The sequence below is a fragment of the Macaca fascicularis genome, chromosome 6, assembly GCF_037993035.2.
Source record: "Macaca fascicularis isolate 582-1 chromosome 6, T2T-MFA8v1.1".
Lineage (NCBI taxonomy): Eukaryota > Metazoa > Chordata > Mammalia > Primates > Cercopithecidae > Macaca > Macaca fascicularis.
In genome coordinates this window covers 33842417-33870283 of record NC_088380.1, presented here as the reverse complement: position 1 = coordinate 33870283, position 27867 = coordinate 33842417, and the positions used below count along the sequence as shown (strand labels likewise).

General features: G+C 39.8%; 1 long non-coding RNA gene across 5 annotated transcripts in view; it reads left to right on the top strand.

Annotated features, from left to right (window-relative positions):
• The window catches only part of LOC135971257 (uncharacterized), a 366163-nt gene that overhangs the window by 143380 nt on the left and 194916 nt on the right, over window positions 1-27867 (top strand). For 3 of the 5 annotated variants that reach the window (XR_010587334.1, XR_010587335.1, XR_010587333.1), the window contains 2 exons: window positions 1872-1945; window positions 2756-2862. This is a non-coding gene — a long non-coding RNA (uncharacterized lncRNA). Of the gene's footprint in view, window positions 1-861; window positions 1946-2755; window positions 13354-27867 lie in introns of those variants that run through there. The other 2 variants (XR_010587336.1, XR_012414523.1) reach the window with 2 other exon arrangements.

Genomic DNA, 27867 nt, shown 5'->3' with positions numbered 1-27867 from the left:
ACTTTTCTAAGGCTATTAAAAGCATCAAATAGTTAACTACTAGCTAAAAAGAGAGCCTAGCTGAAAACACTTGTTTTTACTGATGTCCCTAAGACCACCTTTGCAAAATTACAACAGTCTGATTTCCAAGCTGTCCTTGGTCATTCCTAAGCATACAGCAAGCTAACTTTGGGAGGAATTATAATAGTCCCTCCCTGAAACTAACCCAGGGACCAAATACTCCCTTTATAAGACTAATGAAAAGTCACAGGTATAGGATTATGGGAGGGGCCTGAATTCTGCAACGAGGTAGGCATAGTTTCCATAATTTCTTACTGCTCAGGGGTCCTGTGGCCAGAGATCACAAGCTTTGTGACTTTCTCAGTTGCTCCTATAGATGACGTCACTATTGTAGAACCTAAGATTGGTTTTTCTTGAGGTGTTTCTCACTGACCTCACCCAGACTCATGATCCATGACTCAGCTGGTCCTGTGGCCCCACCCAGAGGTAGACTTAGCCTGTGAGGATGGTTTTCTATACCCGTGTGATTTCATCCCCAACCAATCAGCAGTACTCTTCTCTAGCCCCCCGCCCACCAAATTGTCCATAAAAACCCTAATCTCTGAGCCTTCAGGAGGAAGTGATGTTTGAGTGATAACGTTAGTTCCATGTGATCTGGCCTTGTGTCAATAAAATTCTTTCTTTCTCTACTGTAGTGCCATGGTCTCAGTGGATTGATTCTGTTTGTGCAGTGGCCGGGAAGCACCTGTTGGTGGTTACATCCTTCTACTGTCAACCTGCACTGGTTATTTTCTCTGCTCCACCCATTGTTTTATCTTCCTTGTATACCGACAAGCTCCCTTGCTCCTGGTTTCTTTGTAGATTTGGCTAATGAGAGACACCAGTAAGAAACTGAGGGCAAGATGAAAAAGAAGTCCAGGAGGTTTACCCCAGTTCTCCCGACTTTACAGCATTCTGGCAACAGATGACCCTGTAAGACCCCTTCTTCCTCCAGTTTTGCTGGGAATAAACCCTGGTTTCTCCCCTTGCTCCTTCAGACCTAAGAGTAGTAACGGCTTTTCACTTTTCCTAGTTTCTAGATGCATCACAGTTTCCCTTTTTCCTGTAACTCAACACTACTCTGTAAATAGCCCCTTCAGTTCTTTTCAGTTAAGCCCTTTTTAGTGTAGGCCTCTCAATGATGCACTGTCAAATTTTCAGTGGAAGGATTTTGATTTTTTTTAATGAACTAGTCAATTAATATTGAACTGGAAGCTGTTCTTCTATTCAAGCTCTTTCCTTATAAAAACCCACTGAGTCTTAGTTTCTCATCTGTTAAATAAAGATTTAAAAATACGCCCTGTGTTACACAGAAATGTAAACATTACTGCATTGAAAATTGGAAGCCATATATATATAACATTTATGTTATGTTTTATGTATATAACTTTATGTGTATATTTTAGTTCTCTGGGACTCTTTTTTTCCCCATGATAAATATGCTGATTAGATTAAATAATCTCCCTGGCTCCTTCTAGCTCAAAAAGTTTCACAATCCTTATATATTCTGTTCTTATTGTTCTAGACTATTCAGTAGCGTGACCTATAAAAACAAACGAAAAGAATGTGGAACATAAAACTAAAGAAAAATGTTGATAGAAGTTCTCCAGAGAAAGGAAAGTTAAAAGATCTAACTTCTATGTGGTTACAAAGGGCATAATCAAGACCATTGGCTAGATGCTATAGGAGGTGGCTGTAAGTACAATGAATGGGAAAGCCTTTGTAATATACAGACTGGTTCAGTAATGAAGTGGAATATGTTGACTTTCAGGGAAGTGACTTTTCCATCACTGTAATGTTCAAGAAGAGATACATATTTACTGTTTTCTCAGGGGTACTGTGAAGAAGATGCCTGTGATGATATGCGGTTGAACATTGTTTTCACATTTAATGAAGTAATGGCTAGGTAAGTCACAAATGTGCAGTAGTCTTCCCTTATCTGTGGTTTCATTTTCTGAGGATATGACTATATGTAGAAACAGGGCATGTAAAGAGGTTATTAAGGTAAAACGAGGTCATATGGGTGGGCCTTATGCCTCTGCGACTGATGTTCTTTTAGGAGGAGGCAGAGGCACAAGGGGTGTGCATGCACAGAGGAAAGACCATGTGAAGACACAGGGAGAAGAAAGCCCCCTGCAAGCCAAAGGAGAAAGGCTTCAGAAGCCAAGTCTGCTGACACCTTGATCTCAGACTTCCAATCTCCATACTGTAAAAAACACAAATTCAGCTGTTGAAGTCACCAATCTATGGTAGTTTGTTCTGGTAGTCCTAGTAAACTAATAACATGATAAAGGACACTTAGTAGTAGCACATGATTTCAAACTTTTCTATCATATAGACATAATGTTTACTATACTTCCACATCCTCTTCCCCTCACATGTACTTACACCACTGGCACTGGGTGTGAACCCCGAGAAACTCTATACCCAGTGGTTTCAAACCTTCCAGGAGCTGCCATTGCATGTCTTTCCAGCATATCAGTGACTCACCAAGGAGGAGAGCAGCCAGGTGAGGAGGGATTACTGACTATTATTATTATCAAAGTTCTGTTTAGATACCTCCTGCTGGGATGTGCACAAAAGAGAGATCTGGTACATCACTGTAAGCAAGCCTCAGCCTTCAGAATGCAAAATGTGCTCTTGAATCTAATTAGATATGAGATCAAAGTAAAGAATTTTGTTCCCCAAATTGACTGGAAGTTTTGTATTTTTTTAGTGGACCGGGTCACCTGACAGTACCAGTCAACCTACAGGCTCAAACTGATTTGTACTTTGGAGGGAAGGAGAAGTGGCTTTGGAAACTGCAACCTTTTCTAAATCAAGGTATTTTCTAGATACCATCTGTTTTTGGCTCTAGTTGGCTGACCCTTCTAAGGCAGCACTGTACATCTGCAATGATTTATACAAACAGAGTCTGCAGCTTGGTTATTGTGGCGTGACTTCTTCCTCCCAGCCCTGTGCATACTTTTAGGACCGAATGGAAGAGCCCACCAGTAGCAGCACCCCATGAGGAAGACGTTTGTTACCTATGGATTCAAGGTGAAAAAGACGAAGTACTATTTCTTTTGAAATAGGTGCTTAAGAAGCAGAAGAAACAGCTATAGGGAGAAGCATTCTCCAGGAAGATCATCATCTTAGGCCAAATGCTATCAGGAATGTAGCATGAAGAAGAAAAGCTTGAATAGATCAGGAGAGGTCTAGGTGTAATTCTAACTTCTAGCACAGGAACACAGTGGTTGGACAGGTCATTTAGACCTTCCATACCCTCCTAAGAAATCCAGTCTGTGAAAAAAAATAATGGGAAATTTTACATAGCAATTCAGGCACTAAATGCTTTATATTTATTGTAACTCAGTTAATCCTCCCAAGGGTTTTTGAAGCTTGTTGTCTTACACAGAATTCCAAAATGACCCTTAAGATTCCTGCCTCCTTGTGTATATGCCCTGTATGATCCTCCCTCCCTCACAGCCACCTGAGCATGCATGGGACTTACAAATATGAAGCCTATCACTTTATGATTGTTGCTTTCTAAGATGAAATAAGTTTGTAGATGTAATTAAGATCCCTAATCAGTTGGCTCTGAATTAATCGAAAGAGAAATTATTCTGTTTGAACCTGACCTAATCAGGTGAGCCTTTAAAAGGGACTGGGCCCATCTTGAAAGAAGAAATTCAGCCAGGCGTGGTGGCTCATGCCTGTAATCCCAGTACTTTAGGAGGTCGAGGTGGGTGGATCACACGGTCAGGAGATCAAGACCATCCTGGCCAACATGGTGAAACCCTGTCTCTATGAAAAATTAGTTGGGTGTGGTGGCAGGCACCATTAGTCCCAGCTACTCAGGAGGCTGAGGCAGGGGAATCGCTTGAAACCGGTAGGTGGAGGTAGCAGTGAACCGAGATTGCACCACTGCACTCCAGCCTGGGGACGGAGCAAGACTCCATCTCAAAAAAAAAAAAAAAAAAAAAAAAAGAGAGAGAGAAAGAAGAAATTCATAGAGGAGTCCGTGTAAGAGGGACTCTTCTGCTGGTCTTAATGTAGCAAACTTCTGTGTTGTGGAGAGGGACACATGTCAGGTATAGCAGGCAGCTTCTAGGAGTTGAAAATGACCCCTCCATTGGCAGTCAACAAGAAATCAGAAACCTCAGTCGTACAATCACAAGGAAATGACCCAAAAAAGCTTAGCAGTGAGTCTTTCCTTAGTCAAGTCTCCAGATAAGCATGCACCCAGCCAATTCCTTGATTTCAGCCTGTGAAACCCTGGGCATATACATATATATGCACTAAAATGTGACTGGCTCTGACCTGCAGAAACCATGGGAATACATTTGTGTTGTTTTAAGTCACGAAGTTTGTATCCACAGAGACTGCTAAGTTTGTGGCAGTTGTCATGCGGCAATAGAAAACTAATTCACTGGTGCTATCATTACCTCTATTTTGCAATAGGGAAACTTAAACTAAGTTGTCTAAGGTCACAAATAAACAAGTGGTAGAACTTGGATTTGAACCTGGCTTCTGACTCCAAAGTGTGTATGTTTAACTATTGCCCTGCACCAAGCTCTTGCCACCTGCCGTTTCCCTCTCCCTATAAGTCGCCATGGCGAGTGTAGACGTAGGACTCCTCCCTCTGGTATATCGGTCTGAAAAACCATTTTGAAGGCAGTAACTCTAGGCTCGTGGCCTCTAGCCAGTCTCCCACTCTGTAACAACTCCTATTTTTCATACATGGGAAATTCTAGGCTTCATTCCCAGAAGGTTTTTTTTTTTTTTTAACACTTCTCTTAAAAAAAAAAAAAATCTACGGTTTTTAAATTATAGCCCTGTGGTTAAGGGAAAATGACATTTACTGGGGAAGCAACTTGTTACGGTCTTAGGTACTCTGCCAACTGCAATGAAAAGGGGGCTTTTAAATGTCATTTATACATTAAGAAAGATTTAAAGAGACACTAAAGAATATACCTCACTGGCACTGCCAAAATCTGTAGGCCTTATATCTACGAGTATCCTGGGCTAAAATTTAATTCGTTCTTTTATGTGTGAATAGAGTATGTTCTGCCCCAAGTCTCAACCAAAATGTTTAAAAATCACCCTTCATTTAAAGGGATTCATGGAGGCATGCCAGATCTACAAAGATACTAAGTGTGGATCTGAAGAGGAGGCAGAAATCTCCATTACCTAGAGAGTCTCTTTTTAGGGTGGAAAAATTATCTTAAAATGAGGCAATATGCTGTTAAGTAAGAGGACTTAACCTGGATGAGTTGTCTTAAACTTTCTGAAAGCCAAAACAGAATCTCCTCTAATTTAAATAAAAGATGACTGAGGCCCAGGTAATAATAATGGTCCAGGTATCAAAAGATAAAGAGGTGAGTAATCAGATTTATTCAGCAATGCTATTGAGTTAAATTGAATTTCCACTGTGGCTGATTTAATCTGATCTCTGTAGAATAGAGGTTGAAGGAAGATAAAAGCTTGAGGATAATACTGGCAGTGATACCACTGTGATGCATTTTAGGTTCTGCCAGTTAATTTCATCTATGGCCATGAATATATTAGCATTATTTATCTCTGTTGTTTCATTGAGTTATTCATGTTTTTGCCTGTAAAATGCTCTTGAGAACACTTCTCCCACTAACCTTCAAACATCTTAGACCCTGTATTTCAGCTCTGCTCATTTATAGCCCTTACACTTGCCTTGGAAGGGCCTACAAAATACTGATACATTTCACTTTTCTGAGGTTGATGGAGCACACTAGCACATTAAATTGAAAAGTGGTCGTTATATATAAAAGTGACGTAAGAGTCTCAGTATCACTAGGCTGTGTATATCAAGCTGTTTTTATTATAAGTGTTGAATTTGGGCCAAGTTGTTTAATGCGTTTTAATCTTGTGACCGAGAGTATGCATTTACAAGATTTTCACCAGGAATAAGTGTGCACTAGAGTAGATCTGCTTACCATGTGTTGATACCACAGGAATATGATTTTTAGAAACAGGGTAAAAAATGGTACAATGGTGAGGGACTATTTGGTCAAAAAATTTGCAAAGACATTTTTAAATAATGCTAAGAATTGGATATCTTTAAAAATCTAATTATGATGTATTTGTGTAGCACAAGGCCTGCATCTTAGTAATAATAATCCCCCGTGTCCATAGCAAGGTCCCTTGAAGGTGATATCTAACTCAGGATTGCTGTGATGAATTTAGGAGAAAATACATGAGACTGTACCTAACACAATGCCTGGCACCTGTGAGTCATTTAATTGGTAGAAAATAGAAATCTAAAAAACAAATTAACAGGTTGTATTGAGTGCCTAAAATAATGTATGAATGCAGGTAGGAAACATTTAAGATACTTATTAATGAGTAGGCATGGGATTTTCTGTAATATGACTACATAACTTCTTAACATTGAAAAACATTGTTTTAAGAGAGTTTTTGACATTTTAGTATCTCATGACTGTCAAATTCTTTTAGAGAGGAGCTTACACAGAGGGAATGTTGCATCATTGAAGAACACTGTGGGATGATAAATTGGGCTATACCAAATCAGGTCATCCTTAGTCAAAATATATAATGACGGTCTTTTCACAGACATCTTCCCTGGGTTAAAGTACCTGACCCAGGAGTTTTATCTGAATGATAGCTAGGTGGATAACAGTATTTTCTCATGCACACACCGTGAGCAGAAGAAAAGCCAGGGTGAAAAGCCCTTTCCCCCTGAGGCTTTAGCCACCTTCAGGCTTTAGCCAACTACCCTGCATGATACTCTGGTCTATTTAAAAACACATTAGTTGGAAAACAAAACAAAATAGCAATTTAGTTGTAAGGATGTTGACCAATTCCCTCTACTATTTCAGGCATCGCGACTCTGCCCTAATTGGCAAATAGGTCACAGAAGGCTGATCATATTATTACATCTGCGTCACTATAAAATTGAACAGTTTTGTTTATTTAATTATTTTCATTAGATACCCTTGATGTTCTTTATTCTTTAATTTTCTTCTAAAGGAAAGATTGTATTTGTCACTCTTTTGGAGCCTGCCAAATAGTGTAATTGATAAAGGGTATTTCAGGTATTGGGCTCACTGTCTAGAATTCACTGCAGTCTTCATTGTTCTGGGGGAAAAGAAAACAAACACTTGGAAGTGGCAGTGGATAAGCCAGGGCCATGGTTTAAGCAGTGGAAGGAAGTGTAGTTAGTTTCAGCGTAGAGGAAATCTATCTAAAGGAAACTGGATTGATTTCTTTAAGGAATAAAAGCCAGAGTGCTCTGTGGGGAAGGTGAAACACGCGGTGACAGTTTGCTCAGCTTTCAGTACAGTCACAAATACTAGTCTGCTGAGTAAGAGCACCTGGGAACAGTCACAGAAGGGCTCTACCACCGCAATGAGAGGCTGTGTAGGACCTGCCCTGAGCAAATAAACGAGAAAGTTTGTCCTCCACAGGTGTCCACGTCCCGCCTCCACCACCATATTCTGCAACCTCTTCTTCAAGTCTAGAGTTTCTTTTCTCTATTTTCTTTTCAAAGGCTTACGGTGTTTTCATTACTTTTCTGTTGTTGTTGAAAGTATTTCTTCTGTTTTCTTTCTGTAGTGTAAAGTTCTCTAATTAAAGCAGGAAAGTAGTTTGATAAACTGTATTCATACTAAGGTAATAGAGTCTCAGGATTTTTTTTTAACACTTTGTAGTGATCTTTCCGCTAATACTTGGAAAGGATTGTGCTGAACTTAAGGAATTTTTAGACACTTGAGAACCAGAATGGAAGAGATAAGCAGGCACTTGAGCAAAAGTTGAACAGAGTGAATACAATTGTACAGTGGATGCCAATAGGACTGAAAGTGTTGAGTTTCAAATCTGTTTCTGCACTCTTGAAAAAAGGGTTATTTTGCTTGATTAATATGTGAAGTAGGCTTAATTACTACCACATTCTCTATCATTTCATTTTAGGTTCTTCCCAGAAAAAAATACATACTACCTGTAAGACTTCTTGTCCTATGAAAGTATAAATTTTCTTTTTTCTGGCAGTTTGTCATATATAATACCTAACCCATCTGCCATCATCTTTTTCAGTTTTTGTTTTTGTAGAGCTTAACATTATGCTGAAACTCAATCATATATTTTCCCTGGGAGTTGTATCAGTTTTGAAGAAATGAAAATGTGCTTATGTCCTAAAGAGGACAGGCTACGAAGTGTGACTTCTGTCCAGATAGAAAGGATTCCTCCATTTCCATCGAGCATCGGGACATGCAGAGGCTTCAGCCTAACCTGCAGAAATACATATCTCAATAAGACTGAAGTCTCCTTCCTATTTTTTTCAAACAACAATAGTTTGCTCTGTATCTCAGTAGTGCCTGTAGGGAAAAGAGCATGGGATTTGTAGACAGGAAAGTAGATATGTCTGCTTGGCATGCTGCCCTTCTGTATGTCCCCCACATCCGTCAGATTCATTCCACCCTTTTTTGATCAGTTCTGTGCCCGGGAAGCTGACCTTTTTTGATTGCCTCATCTGAGATCCTTACTCTCTGGCTTCTGCTTTATTTTGGCACATGGGAGGTACTGGCAGGGGACTGGAAGGTGACAAGAGGACAGGGTCAGAGTATTTCTTCACTGGCTTTAGGCATGCATTGTCACAATTCTGGCAGTACCTGTGTTCACTGTCTGAGGCCACAGCTTCTGCCACACAGCTCCTCTCACGGTGGCAGCTCTCACCAGGCCCTGGGAACATTATTTCCTCTTCTTCAGGCCTCAATGTGTAGTCCTGCTCCCTGCTTTTAGTCCCTGAGTGCTTTATCTTTTTTTTTTTTTTTTTTTTTTTGGCCCCCTTAGCTTTACTCTTCAATTATTTTCAGTCAAATCCGTGAGATGTGCCATCTGTTTCCTGCCAGGACCACAAAGGATACATTCAGCCTCGTGGACAAGTCAGATAATCTCTTTGACCTTTAATTTCCTTTATCTATAAAACTGGATAATACCTATATTGCCCACCTTGAAGTGTTGTTAGGAGGACCAATCATGCATGTGAATTTGTAGAGTGTCATAAAAATGCAAACCATGGGTAGCAAATCCTCTGTTAATGTTGATTTCCCAACCAGCTTTCTTTAGGCACTTCATAAGTTTTTCTTACCTTCCCCTCTTGATAAATTGATATAAGCGTTGGGAGTGCAATTTCACATTGACTAAAGGTAAGCAGAAGTGGGAACGGGAATCCTGTATTCCATGCATTCGAAAGCTAAATATAAACCATCCTTAGGTTTATCATGTCTCTGCTCCCCTTCTCAGCAGTGTGTAGTTCAGACCTGGGAGGGCAGTAGAGAAGATCTTAACATACCTTTGTTTCTGCCCTGAATTTTTACACTTGATAATAATTTTGTCAAACAAAATTTCCTCATAGTACAGTGCATGTATGACTCACATCTCAATGAGATTGTAAAGCTTCTTTATAATGTTTCTGAGGATAGGGATCCTATCGTATATATATATTTATGACTCATAGTAACTCTCATACTGTTAAGCATATATTTGATAAAGTGGATACTTGGGAAGTGGATGGCTAAGTGTTAAGTGCACATTTGTTGATATTGAGATTTCTCAATCGTGATAATGGGCATTCACTGGTTTTATGCAAGAGCACGCTCTCTCTGATTAGCATGGTCCTCTCTTTGCATGCATGGAAAGTGTTTGTTTAACAAATGAATATTTTATGGACATCTGTTGTGTTTTATGTGTGTATTTTATTGTGTGATTTGGCACATGCAGGACCAAAATTCAAGAGGAGAAACTCTTCCTGTCTGTCCCCATCTTACTAGGTTGGAGCTCAGTAAAATGATGTTACAAAACAAAATAAACATTGAAAACGAAGAATGCTTTTCCATCTAGTCTCCCAAAGCTAATTAAGAAAAGTAGTGCTGCTCCTGAAGACTAGGTAAACCCAAACCCAAAGTTCAGGGGGAAGCATTTACATTTCAGAATGTTAGGCCTGGGAATAGTGAGTGCTGGTTGACCCTCAGCACCGGCTCTAGAAAGGGTACACAGACAATGGTATGAGAGGTATTTGGCTCACTGATCCTTCCTTTCTTTGTTTTCTTACTTCTGGGTAGGCACAATGCACTCCAGAGAACCCTTGCTATTTTTTGTTCCCACATTCTTACTCTTTGAAAAATAAAAACAGAAAAATAACTGAGATAATCAGGGGCTACATTAAGGGCCCTTGGGAGGTCCAGACTGATCCTACTAATTTCTCTCAAGGAGAGGCTATGTAAAAACAAAATCAATGGCCTAGGTGAAGGGGCAGTATAAAACTTTATCCTAGTTCGCTGAAGTCACCGAGGTGCTGAGGAAAGTGAAGAAATGCTTGGACTCTAAAATAACTTTGGAAATGTAAAAAGCGGCCAGAAATATAAAATGGTAGGAATATATGTGTTTATGCATGGTATAAAGAAAGAAAAGCATAATAGAGGGGTCATGGTAGATTAGCAGCTGACTGAGAGTAACATTCCAGTGTTACAGATAAGAGCACAGGACTACTGGGAAGTTCCAAGAGGAAAAGAGAATGTATGAGTTGGATACATTTCTAAGTTATTTGTTATAAACAAGAATGTCACAGAGGTTTAGACAATGGACAGATTAAAACAAAAAGAACCATCAGGGAACATTCCTTGAAGAAGATGAGCCCAGCTGGCCTCTGAAGGGTTGGATTAGTGGAAGGCAGAGCTATGGGGGTGATGAAATGCCACACACCTTCTCATGGGAGAATTTATACATTAAAGCAAAGAAAACTGTTCAAATAGAATGCCCAGGAGAAAGTATTGAGGTGATATTGGAAAGTTTTCTCTCCTTCACCCCTTTTCTACGTGGACTCTAGGCAGAGAATCAGTCTACCTGGTAGTTAATGGTAATGTTCCCAGAACCAAGCTGGGTCCAGCTGCATTTTCTCAAGGCCCAATAACGAGAAGTAGACAAACTGGGAAAGAAGGGAATTTATTGCTGTAACCAGATACAGGGAGAAGGCTGGAGATAATTCCACCAGACCAATTCTAAGTGTTAATGGTTTTCTTAGTGCTTATATAGGTTGGGGTTATGTGCCTACGTGCAGTGTAGCATTAACTTAAATCTATTGGTAACTAATTTCGTTTCAACTAGAAGGTCAGAGGCAAAAAAAAAAAAAAAAAAAAAAAAAGCTAAGTCCGATTAAGCTGTGAGAGCTCCAGGACCTTCAAGGCCTGTTTACTGTGGTACCGGAGTGATGATTTCTATCTTATCTCTTTTGCAGCTTGGTCCAGAGAGCTGCCTTAGACTCTCTAATAAATCTATTCATATAGCTGCCTGTTACCTTGCCTCGTCTCAGATTTTGTTGACCCAAGATGGGTGCCGGCACTAGGAAGGTAAGACTGTCTCTTACATTCCTTATTTTGGCTTGCTACAGGTTAGGGAGAAGCCCATACAACGCTCCCACTTACCATGTGTTTTATTTCTCGCTTTGATGTCTGGGCACTGATTTCCTTAGGTTTAACTGTTTGCTTAACGTTCAGGCAGCTCTGTGGAAATTTGTCTGTATGTTTGAAGTGCTATGCAGGCCTGTTTGTATGATTGTCAGGGGGAATTGGCCCGCCACAGTAAGGCAGGGAAGGATTCCCAGGGTTTTCTTAATGGAGAGGCTGAAGGGGGTGTCTTGGTCAGCTCAGGCTCCCATAACAATACCATAGACAGGGTGGCTTAAACAACAGAAATTGATTTCTCACAGCTCTGGAGGCTGGGGAGTTCAAGATCAATGTACCAGCAAGATAGGTTTCATTCTGAGGCCTCTTCTCTAGGATTGCAGGTGGCTACCATCTTGCTGTGCATTCACGTGACATCTTCTTTTTGTGTGCTCAGAAAGCGAGAGGAGCTCCAGTTTCTTCCTCTTCTTTTAAGGGCACTAATCCCATCATAGGTGTCCCACCCTGGTGACATCTTATAACCCTAATTATCTCTCAAAGGCCCCACCTCCAGATACCATCACATTAGAGTTTAGGGTTTTAACATGAATTTTGGGAGGATACAAACATTCAGTACATAACAGGGAGTAAGTCAGTTGCAAGAAAGGGAACTCATTCTGTGGGAGGCATCTGGAGAAGCTGTCATGTGAAAAAGGGAAAAGGTAGGCAAACAGCAGGAGGAACAGTAAAATCCTGACTACATAGTTATTTAAGAAACTGGGCCCAGAATAAGAGATGAGAAGATGTGACATATCTAGAGTTCATTGACTAGCCATGGGAACTAACTGGCAGACTAGGGACTGCTTAATTAGACAAAAGAATCAGAATGCACAGGAGTTGATTGGATATGGAAAAAACAAATATGAGGACTGATATCTGCATCTAGGGTTCAGATAGAATTAATTCCAGGGAAGGGGAAGTTTCTTAAGTCACTTCATGATGGTTTGGTTGCCAAGGAAGGACACTTTAGAGTCATATAGGAAATAATTTTTGACATGTAAGGCCAGGAATTAATGGCAAAGGAACAGTTGCAGAGTAAGTGCAGAATGACCCACATTCAAAGAGGGTAGGGTCCTGGAGCAGAGACCTGGTGTACTGAAAGGAGATGGCTATATTGTACTTAGTGGAAATGGGGGAAATGGTGCAAAGTTAACCCTCTGGTATGGGATTAGGGAAAGGATGTTTTTGCAGAGTGGGCTAAGAGTCTTGACCTAACCATAACCCAAATGACTGGTGAGATATCCTGGGAAGAGATTGTGACATAGATCAAAGTGAGACACCAATAAAGAGATCATAGTGATTCTAGGATCTCTCACTTTTAAGTATAGTATCATTGTAGATAGGAGTAGCCTTTCATTTAATGCCACTGAAACTCTGTTGCCCTGGGGCCAATGGGGGGTGGAAGGAGGGAGAACATCAGGAAGAATAGCTAATGGATGCTGCCCTTTAATACCTTGGGATGGATTGATCTGTACTGCAAAGCATCATGACACACGTTTACCTGTGTAACAAACCTGCACATCATACACATGTGCTCTGGAACTTAAAACCAAAGTTGGAAAAAAAGAAATAATATTAGCTATCTTCCCCCAGCCTCCCGCTCCTTAGGAAGTTCCAAAAGAAGACAGTGGCAAATAGAAGAGCAGCTGAAACATCTGAGGCCTAATACAAAGAGGCGGCTATTAATGTACTTGATGGAGAAGGAGACCAATTTCTTTTAGTAGAATGTGCTGACCTTGAACATTAAACCAATTTATACAGGATCAGTGCACTCCAAAACAGGCACTGTGGCATGCATACTTTGCATTTGTCCAAATGTGTATTATCATAATACTAAGAATAATTCATAATAAAAATAACTCTAATCAAAAAATACACAAAAATAATGTGAAACTATACATTTAAGATGATATGAGCTATAAACTTTAAATTTGCATTCCTATTTCTACCTGTAAATATTTCATATTTATTGGGATAAATTCCACAAATAGTTTTTCAAGACCTTATTTAAAGAAACAAACTAAATTTCTGCCGCATCTGTAGAATCTACATTACACTGTGACCTCATTCTGAGACAATGAAACCTGGATAACTTACGGTGGCATGAATAAGTGGAAGAGATGTATACATATGCTTTCTGCATGTGTGCATGCGTGTGTCTGTGTTTTTTTCCATTGGATTTTAAACTCTCTCATTCATTACTCTACCATTCTATTCCTTTTCCCTGTCTGTCTATCTGTCTGCCTGTCTATATTAGAGGAATCAGAGCCCATCTGAATGATTGTGGAACTGTAAATCTTATCTCTGGAGCAGCCAGTTTGAATCAGAATTTAAATACTACCAGCCAAAAGCTGACAAACAGTCCCAGAATGTAGAGTGTCTGCCAATGTCTGTTACTTGAGGATAGATGGATTTGGTTCTGATGTGATCATTCTCTATTGGCAGCAGAGACCTGTTATGAGACAGAGTGCTAGGAAACAAACAAGACATTTACTTATTTTCAAATCAGAAATTCCAGAACTCCTTTATGTAGGGTGATTATCTTTTGAATTAAAAAATTGAAACATTATTTGAAATGTACATTTGCATTTTATAGATTCCCTGGGCTAAAACTTTTTGGTTGCCCCAACAAAAGAGGATTAGGAAAAACCATAAACGAATAGATGATTATAAGGAAGGCAGCAGGCCAGATCAAACAAAGGTCAGAAGCAAAGTGAGCCCAGGCCTACCATCACTGCCCTACTAGATGGGCTCACTCAGTTGTCCTAATCTGTGTCATGAAACATGGCATAAGCTAACCCTGGAGAGTTGTAGAACATAGAACTTGCTCAGCCATGCTAGGTGCAGCTCACATACAGCCTCGATTTGTGTATGTGTCTCAAATTTGTAACAAAAGAGCATTGGCCCTTTTTAGTGGAGTGTATATGAGGGTGAGGAAGGGAATATGCTTTATGCTTAGGCCTGCCAGCTTTTGAGTCTTGCAGATGGCAACAAATTTGTTCAGGACCAAAGTGTATGTGTGTGTGTGTGTGTGTGTGTGTGTGTGTTTTGGAACTTTGAGTGGAAAATTAGTGTGAGTGTATAATTTTTAGTTTTGTAAAATCCCAGCATTTCCACGGCTACCTATTTCCTTCTAAAATGATGCCATTCATATAAATGATAATCAAAGGTACATATACTAGGACCTTGAGATTTTAACAGCTAGGCTCCTAAGTAATAAAATCAGCTGAATTAAAAGATATTTTTCTACCCAATCTCTTTTCTATCAAAATCTAAACTTTAATTAAGTATTAAAGCACAACTATTACCTAATATATGTCTAAAACTGTACCAAGAGCTACCTAAGGTACTTACTGTCTTTAGAATGCTAATGCGGTCAATAAGAAACCTGAAATGAATCATAACTGACTTTGACATTCTTTTTAAGAAAACTAAAGAACTTATACAGAGAAATGGGAGAGATAGGTAGAATTAAAAAGAAATAGGGTATGGAGAGTGGACCCTGATTATTTAGACTAATTAATAATAATTAAAAAAAAATTTTGACCAAAAGACTGGAGGATGAAAAGTGATAAAGTGTTTCTGGAAGACCAAGAAGAAACTGTTTGTAGTGGATATGCTAATGTCTTAGAGGTTTTAAACTTATTCTGAAGATAAGACCAGATAGAGAAAGAAGATATCATGGTGTAACACACGAAAAACTGTAGTGGAAATGCTGTCCAGCTATTCTTGGCCATCTCCTACCTTATATTATCTCCCCAATGTGTCTCCCACCACTTTTTTAAAGCTCCCCACTCCAAGTCACATCAAACTACTTAAAATTTCATCAATCCAACATCAAGTACCTTTGTTCCTTGATGCTTTCATTGTTTGGAAGCTCTTTCCTCCTTTGGCCACATGGCAAACTCCTACTTATTTTTCAAGACTCAGCTCAAATATCTCCTTTGTCATAAAGTTATTCCTGACACCCTGTAAATTTTTGGTTTTGATTGTAATAATTGCACTATCAAAATTATTTATGTCTTCCCTTTTAGACCATTCAAAACAGGTATAGGCTATCATAGTCATCTTTCAGTTTCCTAACTCATACTAAGTGCTCAACAAATTTTTCTTCAACAAATAAGTGAATATTGAGTATCGTGATTTCAGAAAGACATATGACTATTTCTCATGATATAATTGTGAATCAGTTAAGGAAGTACAGAGTGGATTTATGGTTGGTTAAATCACTAGCCTAGAAAGTCATTGGTCAATGTGAATATAGGGAAGTCTCCAGTGACATACATTAAGACTTTGTCTTAAGCTAAATTCTGTACTGTATAATCAGTGACTTAAAGAAATAAATAAAAGACTATAATTGATTAATTGCATTTATTCAACTCTTGGTAGTCTTTAAAGTTCTAAAGTTCTACAGCTCTAAGGTATGCTGTGCTCCTCAATGTATCGGTATTTTAGCTTTGTAATAAATTAATTTTGTGAGTTATACATTACTGTTTTTTTTTGTTGTTGTTGTTGTTGTTTTTTTTTGAGTTGGACTATTTGTTTGGCTTTCCAGAGGTTGGAAATTTCTACCTGAACTAAAAAGAAATAGAAAAATAAGAAAACTAAAGATTGTGAACTTGTAATGGTGAAGTGTCTCTCTCTTTGTTATTTTCTCCTTAGTACCATAAAAACAACAGTAATTTGTCAAAAACTACAAATCTTAATTGTTTCCTTTTATTTAATCTTTTTCTTTTGTTTGTTTGTTTGTTTTTGAGACAGAGTCTTTCTCTGTTGCCCAGGCTGGAGTGCAGTGGCACAATCTCGGCTCACTGCAACTTTCACCTCCTGGGTTCAAGCTATTCCCTTGCCTAAGTCTCCCAAGTAGCTAGGATTACAGGCACCAGCCACCATGCCCCGCTAATTTTTGCAGATTTAGTAGAGATAGGATTTCACCATGTTGGCCAGGCTGGTCTCAAACTCCTGACCTCAAGTGATCCACCCAACTCAACCTCCCGAAGTGCTGGGATTACAGGCGTGAGCCACTGTGCCCAGCCTATGTAATAAGTAAGATGCAAGACACTGAATGTCTTCAGTATTTTTTAGATGGCTCTTGGAGACCAATAGGAAATACTAGCAAATGAAAATAATACTAGTAAACCCTTAGGTTGTTGAGAACAGTCAGCCTCTTACAGAAAACATATGAGTTGTGTATGTGTGTTTTAAGTTTTAGGGTACATGTACTGGATGTGAAGGTTTGTTACATAGGCAAATGTGTGCCATGGTGGTTTGCTGCACCTAACAACCCATCACCTAAGTCTTAAGCCCAGCATGCATTGGATCTTTTCCTTAATGATCTGCGCCACCTTACCTCCCCCAACAGGCCCCACTAAGTGTTGTTCCCCTCCTTGTGTCCATGTGTTCTCATTGTTCATCTGTCACTCATAAGTGAGAGCATATGCAGTGTTTGCTTCTGTTCCTGCATTCGTTTGCTGAGGATAATAGCTTCCAGCTTCATCCATGTCCCTGCAAAGCACATGATCTCATTCCTTTTTATGGCTTCCTAGTATTCCATGGTGTATATGTGCCACATTTTCTTTATCCAGTCTATCATTGATGGGCATTTGGGTTGATTCCATCTCTTTGCTATTATGAATAGTGCTGCAATGAACATTAGTGTGCATGTATCTTTATAATAGAATGATTTATATTCCTTTGGATATATACTCAGTAAAAAACTGCTGTTGGAAAATAATGAAAAGAAAGCCTCTCTAAACCTGTTGGCTTAGAATATAAACAAAGCCATTAATCCTGAGGTCTTGCTAATCTTGACATCTCAACTCTGCTTTCTCCATGCTACATAGAGGAACCAAGTGTCTGGGTTTAAAGACTGACTTGCACAGATATCAATGACTGCAAAAGAGAAAAATATTGATAGTTTTTGAGCCAGCTGGGAACTTCAGAAATCATTTGGCTTGTGTGTTTTCAGACCTGACTGCTCACCAGAATCACCTGAAGTGCTTTTAAGATATAGATTTCTGGTCCTCATCCCTGAGATATTCTGCGGAGAGTCTAGATAATTAGATTCATTAGAGCCTCCAAACAGTTTTGATGTCTACACAGGTTTGGAAGCCACCAATCTGGTCAAGCCTCCCTGATTTCCAGATACCTAAACTGAGACACTGAAGGTGAAGTGACACTTAGCTCAAGGTTGACAAAGCCAGCATCAGAACCCAGTGCCCCAGTATGCAGTCTTCAGTGCATCTATATTAAACTACGGAGGCACAGATGACATTTTTCTCTGCCTAAGTGATATTGTAAGTGACCTTCCATAGTTATAGAAGGCAGTGGAATAGTGAAAGAAAAAATATCCAAGTAAAACCAAAGACTTGAAATACTGCTATGAGAATCAGTGAAATGGCAGGTTAATGCTTCATGAACTGTGAAGTACCCATACCAGTACCTGTATAATATGGTATATGCAGGGAAGCAAAATTGTCATGTAAGAGGGAAATAAAAATATTTTAAATGAGTTGGTACATTAAAATTATCCCAACTTTTCCTGATATAGGCATAGTGTCGAGGTGAGCAGGAGCAGGAAGATCCATAGGTGCTTTGTATCTGTGGATTCTTTGTTTTGTTTTTGTTTTTGTTTTTGTTTTGAGACAAGATCTCACTCTGTCACCCAGGCTGGAGTGCTGTGGCATGCTCAAGTGACCCTCCTGCCTCAGCCCCTGCCTCCCCTGTCCCCGCCCCAGCAGCTGGGACCATGTACGCCTGGCTAATTTTTATATTTTTTGTAGAGAGAGGGTTTTGCCATGTTGCCCGGGCTGGCCTAGAAGTCCTGGGCTCAAGTGATCTGCCCACCTTCGGCTCCCAAAGTGCTGGGATTACAGGTGTGAGCCCCTGTGCCTGGCCTGTATCTGTGGATTCTAAGAACTGTGGACAAAACATTGAGACGTGGGTTTAAGCACTTCTACTTCTTTGCTGCTTGAGCTCTCTGAATTTGGTTTTATTACTTATTAAATTAGATGATTAAAAAAAGATGAAAGTTTGTTTTAGTTTTAATATTTTGTGATATTTTTCTCTGCCTATTTTGCAAATCTCTTTGCCATCTTGATTTCTCCTGTTTCCTGATTCTGCTTGGAGACTTTCCCCATTTTCATCTTATTTCCCAGTCTCTTTTTTAAAATTCAATCATAATTTATTAAGCAGCTTTTTAAATATGTTGCTCTGTTAAGGAGTTGGGATATAAAAATGAAGTGTTCCTGATCTTATAGAATTCACATTCTAGCTGGGCAGAAAGTCACGTAATAAGCACATTATGATAAAATATGATAAGAGCTACAATAGTAACATGGGACGTTTCCTGCAAGCACATGGAAAAGAAAGATTAATCCTTCTGGAGATATAGAACATGCATGTGGATGTTGTTGATGGATGATAGAGGTAGGGGGATTTGAGTGGGATGTATAGAATGAGTAAAGCATTGGAGACTGCATTCCAGGTAAAGTATCAGTGTGAAAGTGCCTACTGTGTTCACGGAATGGCTACTAAAGCTAGAGTGGGCCTACAGTTTGGTATAGGGTGTGGTGGTACTTGGATTAGGGACGGAAAATGAAATGGAAAACTAGGATAAGATGAGAGAATCATGGTAAGATTTGGATTCTAGAAAGATTTCTGAAACAGCAATGTGGTTGTGTTGAAGGGGGGTGGAATAGAGAAGGAACCCAGTCAGGAGAACATGTAAGTAATTATGAAGATAGGTGAAGAGAGTCGGAAGTAAGATGGTGACATTAGGGATGGAGAGGAAGAGGGGTATAAGAAATGCTTAGAGGCAACATTTGTGGAATAAGATGGCTAGCTATAGTGAATGATGGAGAAGATGATTTGAGGTTTCTACTTTGAGCAACTATGGAATATAGGGCTAATAGATCGAAGGGCCTGGTAAACAGGAGATACCTGTTGGTTTCCCAACTGGAGTGTCTAGTGAGTTGTTTGAAATGTAAGTTTGGTTTTTTGTTTGTTTGTTTTGTTTTGTTTATAAAGTTTATTTATTTATTTTTTGAGATGGAGTTTTTCGTTCTCATTGCCCAGGCTGGAGTGCAATGGCGCAATCTCGTCTCATTGCAACCTCCATCTTCTGGGTTCAAACAATTCTCCTGCCTCAGCCTTCCGAGTAGCTGGGATTACAGGCATGAGCCACCACTCTGGGCTAATTTTGTATTTTCAGTAGAGACAGGGTTTCACCATGTTGGTCAGGCTGGTCTTGAACTCCTGACCTCAGGTGATCCACCTGCCTCGGCCTCCCAAATTGCTAAGATTTAAGCAATAAAAATGCATAGACTTGCTGGGGAGAATGTTTAGCTAGAGGAGATTCTACAGGTTAAGACTCTGAGCAGTACTAACATTTAAGAGTAGGTAGGGGAAGAGGAAGCAAGAAAAGAGAGTGAAAGGAACAATGAGATAGAAAATCAAAACAAAGCAGGAGAATGCTGCTGTAGTGACTAAGGAAGTCCAAGCAGGGTAGTTCATGCTGTTGGATGAAAACTAAAAATGGGCCATTAGATTGGACTACTTTGCTGGCTTTGTGAGAAATGTAATGTTATTATAGCAGCAGAGGCTAGACTTTTCTGGATTGAAGAATGAAGGAGAAATGAGGGCAAATGTAGATCACTTGAATGGTGGCAGAAAAAAAGAATGATAATATGATGACTTGAGAGAATTGTTTTTTAGGAGAGTAAGAGACTTCAGCAAATTTCTTCTTGAAATTAAAATAGCGTACCCCCTAACAACAAAGAAGCAAATCTGCATGTCATCTTGTGACTTTTTTCTCTCTCTCTCTTCTCTATTCCTTCTATTCCTCCTTTGCTTTTACTTTATTTCAAGCCAAGGCCTTACGCCACCTGGTTCTTCTTTATCTCTTTCCTTTTCTCACTCCTCTCCATTCTCACTCCTCTCCGGCTCTGTTGCTGGCACTCAGAGGTACTAAACGTGCTCCCACCTGTGGAACTCTGAATTTGCCGTTTCTTCTTTCTAAAATGTTCTTTCGGTCGAGTGTGGTGGCTCATGCCTCTAATCCCAGCACTTTGGGAGGCCAAGGCGGGTGGATCACCTGAGGTCAGGAGTTCAAGACCAGCGTGGCCAACGTAGTGAAACCTGGTCTCTTCTAAAAATACAAACATTTGCTGAACATGGTGGCGCATGCCTGTAATCCCATCTATTTGGGAGGCAGAGGCAGGAGAATCACTTGAACCCGGGAAGCGGAGGTTGCAGTCAGTTGAGTTCGCACCATTGTACTCCAGCCTAGGCTACAAGAGCTAAACTCCGTCTTAAAAATAAAAAATAAAATAAAATAAAATAAAATAAAATACTATTTCATCCTATATCCACATGGCTAAACTTTCAGTTTATCCAGGTCTCTGCTTAAATTTCACCTCCTCATAAAAGCCTTCTGTGGCCACCGGATGCATTCCTCCTTCTATCCCCCAGCCTGCAGTGTTTTCCTCTTTACACTGATCACTACTTGGCCTCTTATGTGCGTACATTTGTTTGTTTGTTGTCTGTTTCTATTTATTATAAAATATAAACTCCAAAGGTACAGGATATTAGTTCTACTCACTGTGTTATCTCCAGCCCCTAGTATAGTGTGTGGTTCACAGTAGGCATTTAATACATATTTTTTGAAGAATGCTGTCTTAGTTCTTTTTACTGCTATAACAAAATACCATAGACTGGGTAATTTACAAAGAACAGAAATGTACTTCTCATAGTTCTGGAGGCTGTGAATTCCAAGATCAAGGTGCCAGCAGGTTTTATGCCTATTCCTTTTAGGTTTTGCTGTCTAGGTGTCCTCACTTGGCAGAAGGGGCTGAAGAGCAAAAAGGGGACAAACACTGTGTCCTTATGTGGCAGAAGAGCGAGACAATGTATTCTTCAACCTTAAGTCCTTTTATAAAGGTGCTGATCCTATGAGGGCTCTGCTCGTGGCTGATCCCATTCTTCAACCTCAAGCCCTTTTATAAAGATGTTGAGCCCATGATGGGGCTCTGCCCTCATGACTTAATTGTCCCTCAAAGGCTGCACCTCTTAATACTGTTGCATTGGGATGAAGTCTCAATGAGAATTTTGTAAAGAACATCATCATTCAAATCACAGCAATTACTTATGAAGGATGAATTTAATTGTGGACCTGGTTAAAGTGTCTATTTATATCATTTATTCTTATAGGAAGGTATAAGATAGTAGTTTTGTCTTCTTGGCTATTTGTTTTTATTGTTGTTCTTGCTTTCTTCATTTTTTAAATGCATATATGCATATACATTAAAAAATACAAATCAATGAGCAATAGGATTAGAGTCTAGTATAGTTTGGATGTTTGTCCCCTCCAAATCTCGTGTTGAAATGTAATCCCAAATATGGGAGGTGGGGCCCGGTAAGAGATGTTTGGATCATGGGGGTGGATCCCTTATCAATATCTTGGTGACAACTTCATGGTAAATGAGTGAGTTCTGACTCTAAGTTCCAGGAGATCTGGTTGTTTAAAAGAGTGTGGCATCTCCCCCAACCCTTGCTCCTGTTCTCACCACATGACTTCACCTGCTCTCCCTTCACCCTCCGCCATGATTGTAAGCTTCCTGAGGCCTCACCAGAGGCAGATGCCAGTGGCATGCTTCCGTTACAGTCTGCAAAACTGTGAGCCAAATTAAACCTTTTTCTTTATAAATTACCGAGCCCCAAGTATTTCTTTATAGCAATGCAAAAATGGACTAACACAGGGTCTTACTGGGTATGTCTTATCAAATGTTGATCAATTTTCTTTAGGCTACAAGGTGTGAGTGTGTGAATATGTTTGTGTTTACAGGTGTGTTGGTAGCTAGGAAGAAGGGAGTGGCATGGCTTACTGGGAGGAGGTGTTTCCAAAGACTTAGAAGTAGTCATTTTTCAAGACTTTATGGTCATAGTGGATAAAAAACTTATAAAAGCACTTGCACATTTTTGGTTCCACAAACACTTTTGAGCAACATGCCAAGCACTGTGGAGGGGGTATGGTTGAGGAGGACAGAATCCCTGATATTAAAGTATTCAGTCTATTGATATATGGGATGATATGTTTACCCTGAGCTATGCTATAATATAGGCTGAGGGTACTATGTGCTGCAACAGAGAAGCAAAGTGCTCTGAGTAAGTGAGTGAAGAGTTAAATACAAACTAATAGTGATGAATATGTTCCTTATTAGCTAAGAGATGACATTCAGAAGGGACAGGAGGCTAGGAAGATTGGGCATCCACTCATACATAGGGGAGAATGTATATTTCCTGTGTGCCCTACTTCCTGCCATCATGCAGATGCTTCTCCATCCAAGGCTGCCACTTGTCAAGTGAGTAACCTCACATGAGATGGAAATAACTCTTTAAGTTCTCTCAACTCTTCACAAAGTTTCTTGTAGTTGAATACAGGGGGAAAGAGGTACTAGGTTAGATATGTTTTGTAAACTCAAAACCTAACTAACTCTTATGGCATGAGGAACTTGCTGGGTAATTTTTAACACTGTTAGGCAGTGCCTGAGAAGGAACTCCTGTGGACACTGAAGCCCTTTGAAGACAGAAAAGCACAAGGCAGGACATGGGTTCATTTGCCATTTTACCTCTCCCCCCTCCTCCACCATGCAGTGTGAGAAAAGGTTATCATTTTCTGGCTTTCAAGATTTTCTCTCAGGAAAATCTTGGCCGTCGTTCTATGTATGCTGCAGGTACAAAAGCACCCAGTCCCTTAAGTCTGGAACACTGACACTCCAGCCACAGCAGCTGGGTAGCTGAATGAGTCAGTCTGGAATGGACTAGTTTGTGGTCTTATTATAGAAAAGAAAGAATATTGCTTTATATTTATACAATCTGGAAGGCACTGTTGCTGCACAAGAACAGAAAACCCTCTCCTTCCCATACCCTCTGCTCTAGTTTTAAGACAAAGACAAAAAGTGAGCTGAACTGGAAGCTTGCATGTCTAAAGAAAATGCTGCTTTCTCTCTTTAGCTTTTTGCTTTAGTGAGTTACAAGAGTGAGTGGAAAATGAGGGCATGGAAAAGAGGCTGGAGATGAGCACATCCACCTGGAGAGAAGATTGTTGTCATTACTATATTCCTCAAAGGAAAAAAATAAGATAGTGAACTCAAGCAAGTTTAAGTATCATTTGTAATGTATTTAATACTAAGGAAATGGAATTGAGCCACAGCACAAAGGGATTGGCAAGGCCCAGTGTATGAGGATGATCTGGTGCAGAGTCTGTCCTGGGTTTATTTGAATATTTGCAGAGAGAAAAGAAACAGTTGTAGCAGCATGTGGACCCTAACAGTGGTAGAAAGGAGAATGAATAAGGAGAGGAAGGAGTATGTATGTGTATTGTGAAGGTGGGTGATAGTTAAGAACATAGATGCTGACAATGAACTGCTTGGCTCACAGTTTTCACTTGCTAGTTGCATGTGTTAGGCAAATTACTTAGCTTCTTTAACTGAGGTCTGCTATTCCTCATCTGTAAAGTTTGGATATGAATAGTACAAATCTCATAGAGTTTTTGAGGACTGAATAAGATAATTCATTTAAAGCACTCAGCCTATAATAAGTGCACAACAAATGGGAATTATTACAATGAGTACATATATCTACTGCAGCTGACATTCACATTATATGGAAGTAAGGGTTGTTAATGCGCTGGGCATGTGATGAATGGATTTGGTGAGTAGAGGAGTGGAAATATTTCTCTTTGTCTTTTTTTCCCCCTACCTGATACTGCCTTTAATACCAACAGAGTTTTCAAGAATTTTGAACGTATTAAATGCCAAACAGAGTTCTGGAAGTTTGTTTTGAAAACTTAATTTTAGGACAGTTTTAGATTTATAGAAAAGTTGCAGAGATGGTATAGAGTTCCCATATACCTCCCTACTACCATCACACATATTCCCTTGTTATTAACGTATTTCACTAATATGGTGCATTTGTCAGTTAGTGAACCAATATTTACACATTACTATTTGTTGCAGAAAGTCAGGGACCCTGAATGGAGGGACCGGCTGAAACCATGGCAGAAGAACATGAATTGTGAAGATTTCATGGACATTTATCGTTTCCCCAATCAATACTCTTATAATTTGCTATGCCTGTCTTTACTTTACTCTCTTAATCCCATCATCTTCGTAAACTAAGGATGTATGTCACCTCAGGACCCTGTAATGATTGTGTTAACTGCACAAATTGTTCGTAAAGCATATGTGTTTGAACAATATGAAATCTGGGCACCTTAAAAACAGGGTAACAGCGATTTTCAGGGAACAAGGGAGAAAACCTTAAAGTCTGACTGCCTGTGGGCTGAGTGGGACAGAGCCATATTTCTCTTATTACTGAAAACAGGTAAGATAAATATCACTGAATTCTTTCCTCAGGAATATTAATACTTAACAGCCCTGGGGAAAGAATGCATTCCTAGGGGGGCCTCTAAAATGGCCTTCCTGGGAGTGTCTGCCTTATGCAGATGTAGATAGGGATGAAACACGCCCTGGCCTCCTGCAGTGCCCCCAGGCTTGCTATGATTAGGAAATTCCAGCCTGGTGAATTCTAGTCAGACCGGTTCTCTACTCTTGAGCCCTGTTAAGATGTTTATCAATGACAATGTGTGCCCAGTGGGACATGGACCTTCATTAGCAATTCTAGTTTTGCCCTGACCTTGTGATCTCACCCTGACCTTCTGCTTTGTGATCTTTTGTCGTCCTTGAAGCATGTGATCTCTGTGACCCACACCCTATTCGTACACTCCCTCCCCTTTGAAAACTGCTAATAAAAATGTGCTGGTTTTGCAGCGTAGGGGGCATCATGGAACCTGCCGACATGTTATGTCTCCCCTGGATACCCAGCTTTAAAATTTCTCTCTTTTGTACTCTTTCCCTTTGTTTCTCAGACTGGTCAACACTTAGGGAAATAGAAAAGAACCTATGTGAAATAATGTTGAATTATCGGGGGCAGGTTCCCCCAATAACTAAACTTATTAGTAAAGTCCATATCAGTTATTACCTAATGTCCTTTTATTTTTTTTTTTTTGCTCCAGTATCCTATTCAGAATGTGGCATTACATTTTATTGTCATGTCTTTTTAGGCTTCCCTTGACTCTGACAGTTCTCCAGACTTTTTCTTGTTTTTGATGATCTTGACAGTTTTGAGGAGTACTGATCAGGTATTTTCTAGAATGTGCCTCGATTTATGTTTGGTCCCTTGTAAGAGGGGCCATAGGCAAAGTACTACTTCTGAGATTCATTTTCCTTATTATAAAAAGTAACATTATACTAGGTCTAACAGGGAATGGTGGCTCACGCCTGTTATCCTAGCACTTTGGGAGGCCAAAGCAGGAAGATTGCTTGAGTCAAGGAGTTTGAGACTAGCCTGGGCAACATAGTGAGACTTTGTCTCTACAAAAAATTTTAAAATTGGCTTGGTGGTGTGCACCTGTAGTCCCAACTATTTGGGAGGCTGAGGCGGGAGAATTGCTTGAGCCCAGGAGGTTGAGGCTGCAGTGAGTGTGATTGCACCACTGCACTCAAGCCTGGGTGACTTTTTCTCATGATTACTCTGAGGTTATGGGTTTTGGGAAGGAGCACCACAGAAGCGAAGTGCTATTCTCATCATATTATATCAAGAGTATATCATACCAACATGACTTATCACTGTTGATGTTCACATTAATCACCTGGCTGAGGTAGAGTTTGTCAGTTTTTCACTGTAGTAATTCCCTCTCTCTCCTCCTTCCCCATTTCATACTGTATGTGGAAGGATGTCACTATGTGCATCCCACATTTCAGGAATGAGGAGTTAAGCTCCACCTCCTTGAGGACAGATTATTGACATCAATTATTTGAAATTCTTCTTCATAGGAGATTTGTCTATTAAATGTCAGTGTTCCCCAATGCTTCATCTTCAAGTCTTCTTCACCCTCTCTGCATACTCAGTGGGTAATCTCATGCTGTCAGTTACTGCCTAATTCCTCAAGCTTTGATTTCTTTTTAAAATTATTCTTATTTACTTTATGAGATGAGGTTTTTTTTCCTGTCACCCAGGTTGGAGTGCAGTGGCATGATCTTGGCTCACTGCAGCCTCCGCCTCCGAGGCTCAAGTGATCCTCCCACCTCAACCCCTAGAGTAGCTAGGACTACAGGCACATGCCACCACACCTGGCTAATTTTTTGTGTGTTTTTCATATGGACGGGGTTTTACCATGTTGCCCAGGCTGGTCTTGAACGAACTTCTAAACTCAAGCAATTCACCTGCCTCAGCCTCCCAAAGTGCTGGGATTACAGGCATGAGCCACTGTGCCTGGCCTCTAGCTTTGATTTCTATTACAAGTTTCAAATTATATTTCTAGCTATGACTGGACAGCTCCTAAATCTAATTCAATGTTTTAAAAATCAAACTTTTTCCAAATCTCAGCTTCAGTCTTCTTTATTACTTTTCTCAGTGGTTGGGTTTATCTCCTATATACTTTCTTATTTTAAAAAATCACATTCGACCTTTATTCTTCCCTTCCTATAAACTTTACATACTCCCAATATCTACTGGTCATGACATCCTGTGGAGCGTATCTTTGAAATATTTCTCAAATCAAGCCCTACTTTCCATCCTTACAGAAGTGTCTAGTATTGGTCCCAGTGTAACCTAATAGGCCCCAAATAACTGCTTTAGGCTTCTAGATAGAAGTCATGGGTACAGCGTCTCCTCTGTTTAGTATAGCCTGCACACAGGTGCCATGGTGATCTTCCTACATCAGAACTCCACATCTAACTTGTATTCCTAAAACTGTGCCATGGGACATAGCATGGTGTGAAAGCTACTTCCAACTCTGGCTTCTCTCTGACCTCTTCAGCTGCTATTTCCTTCCTTTCCTCACATCTTGAACTTAAAGTTCTATAGAACTTATTACTATTAGTGAGCACGCCATGCTCTTTTGTTCTGCTGAGATATTTAGATGTATAAAGCTGGAGGAATTTCTGCCTGAGAAAAGTCAACCTTCCCCTGCCAAAAATACTTCCCTGCATTCTTTATGACCTCACTTGAATATCAACTAGTGTTTACTGGGAGCCTACTATGTATAGAGCCAACATACTATAATCTTCGTGTTTTCAGTAAGTGTCCTAGTATTAAGCATTTTGCTCTTTTTTACTTTCTTCTAAAATGTAAACATTTGGGGGGAAAATAGCATATTAAGTATTTTATACCTAAGTGAGACTCAATTTATAACATTGTTTTCCTCAATGAACATAAGGGCCATGTGAGAAGAAGAAACAGTGATGAGAGGGAAGAGTCAAAGAAGAGGAAAATAGAAGTAGATACTGAGAATGGA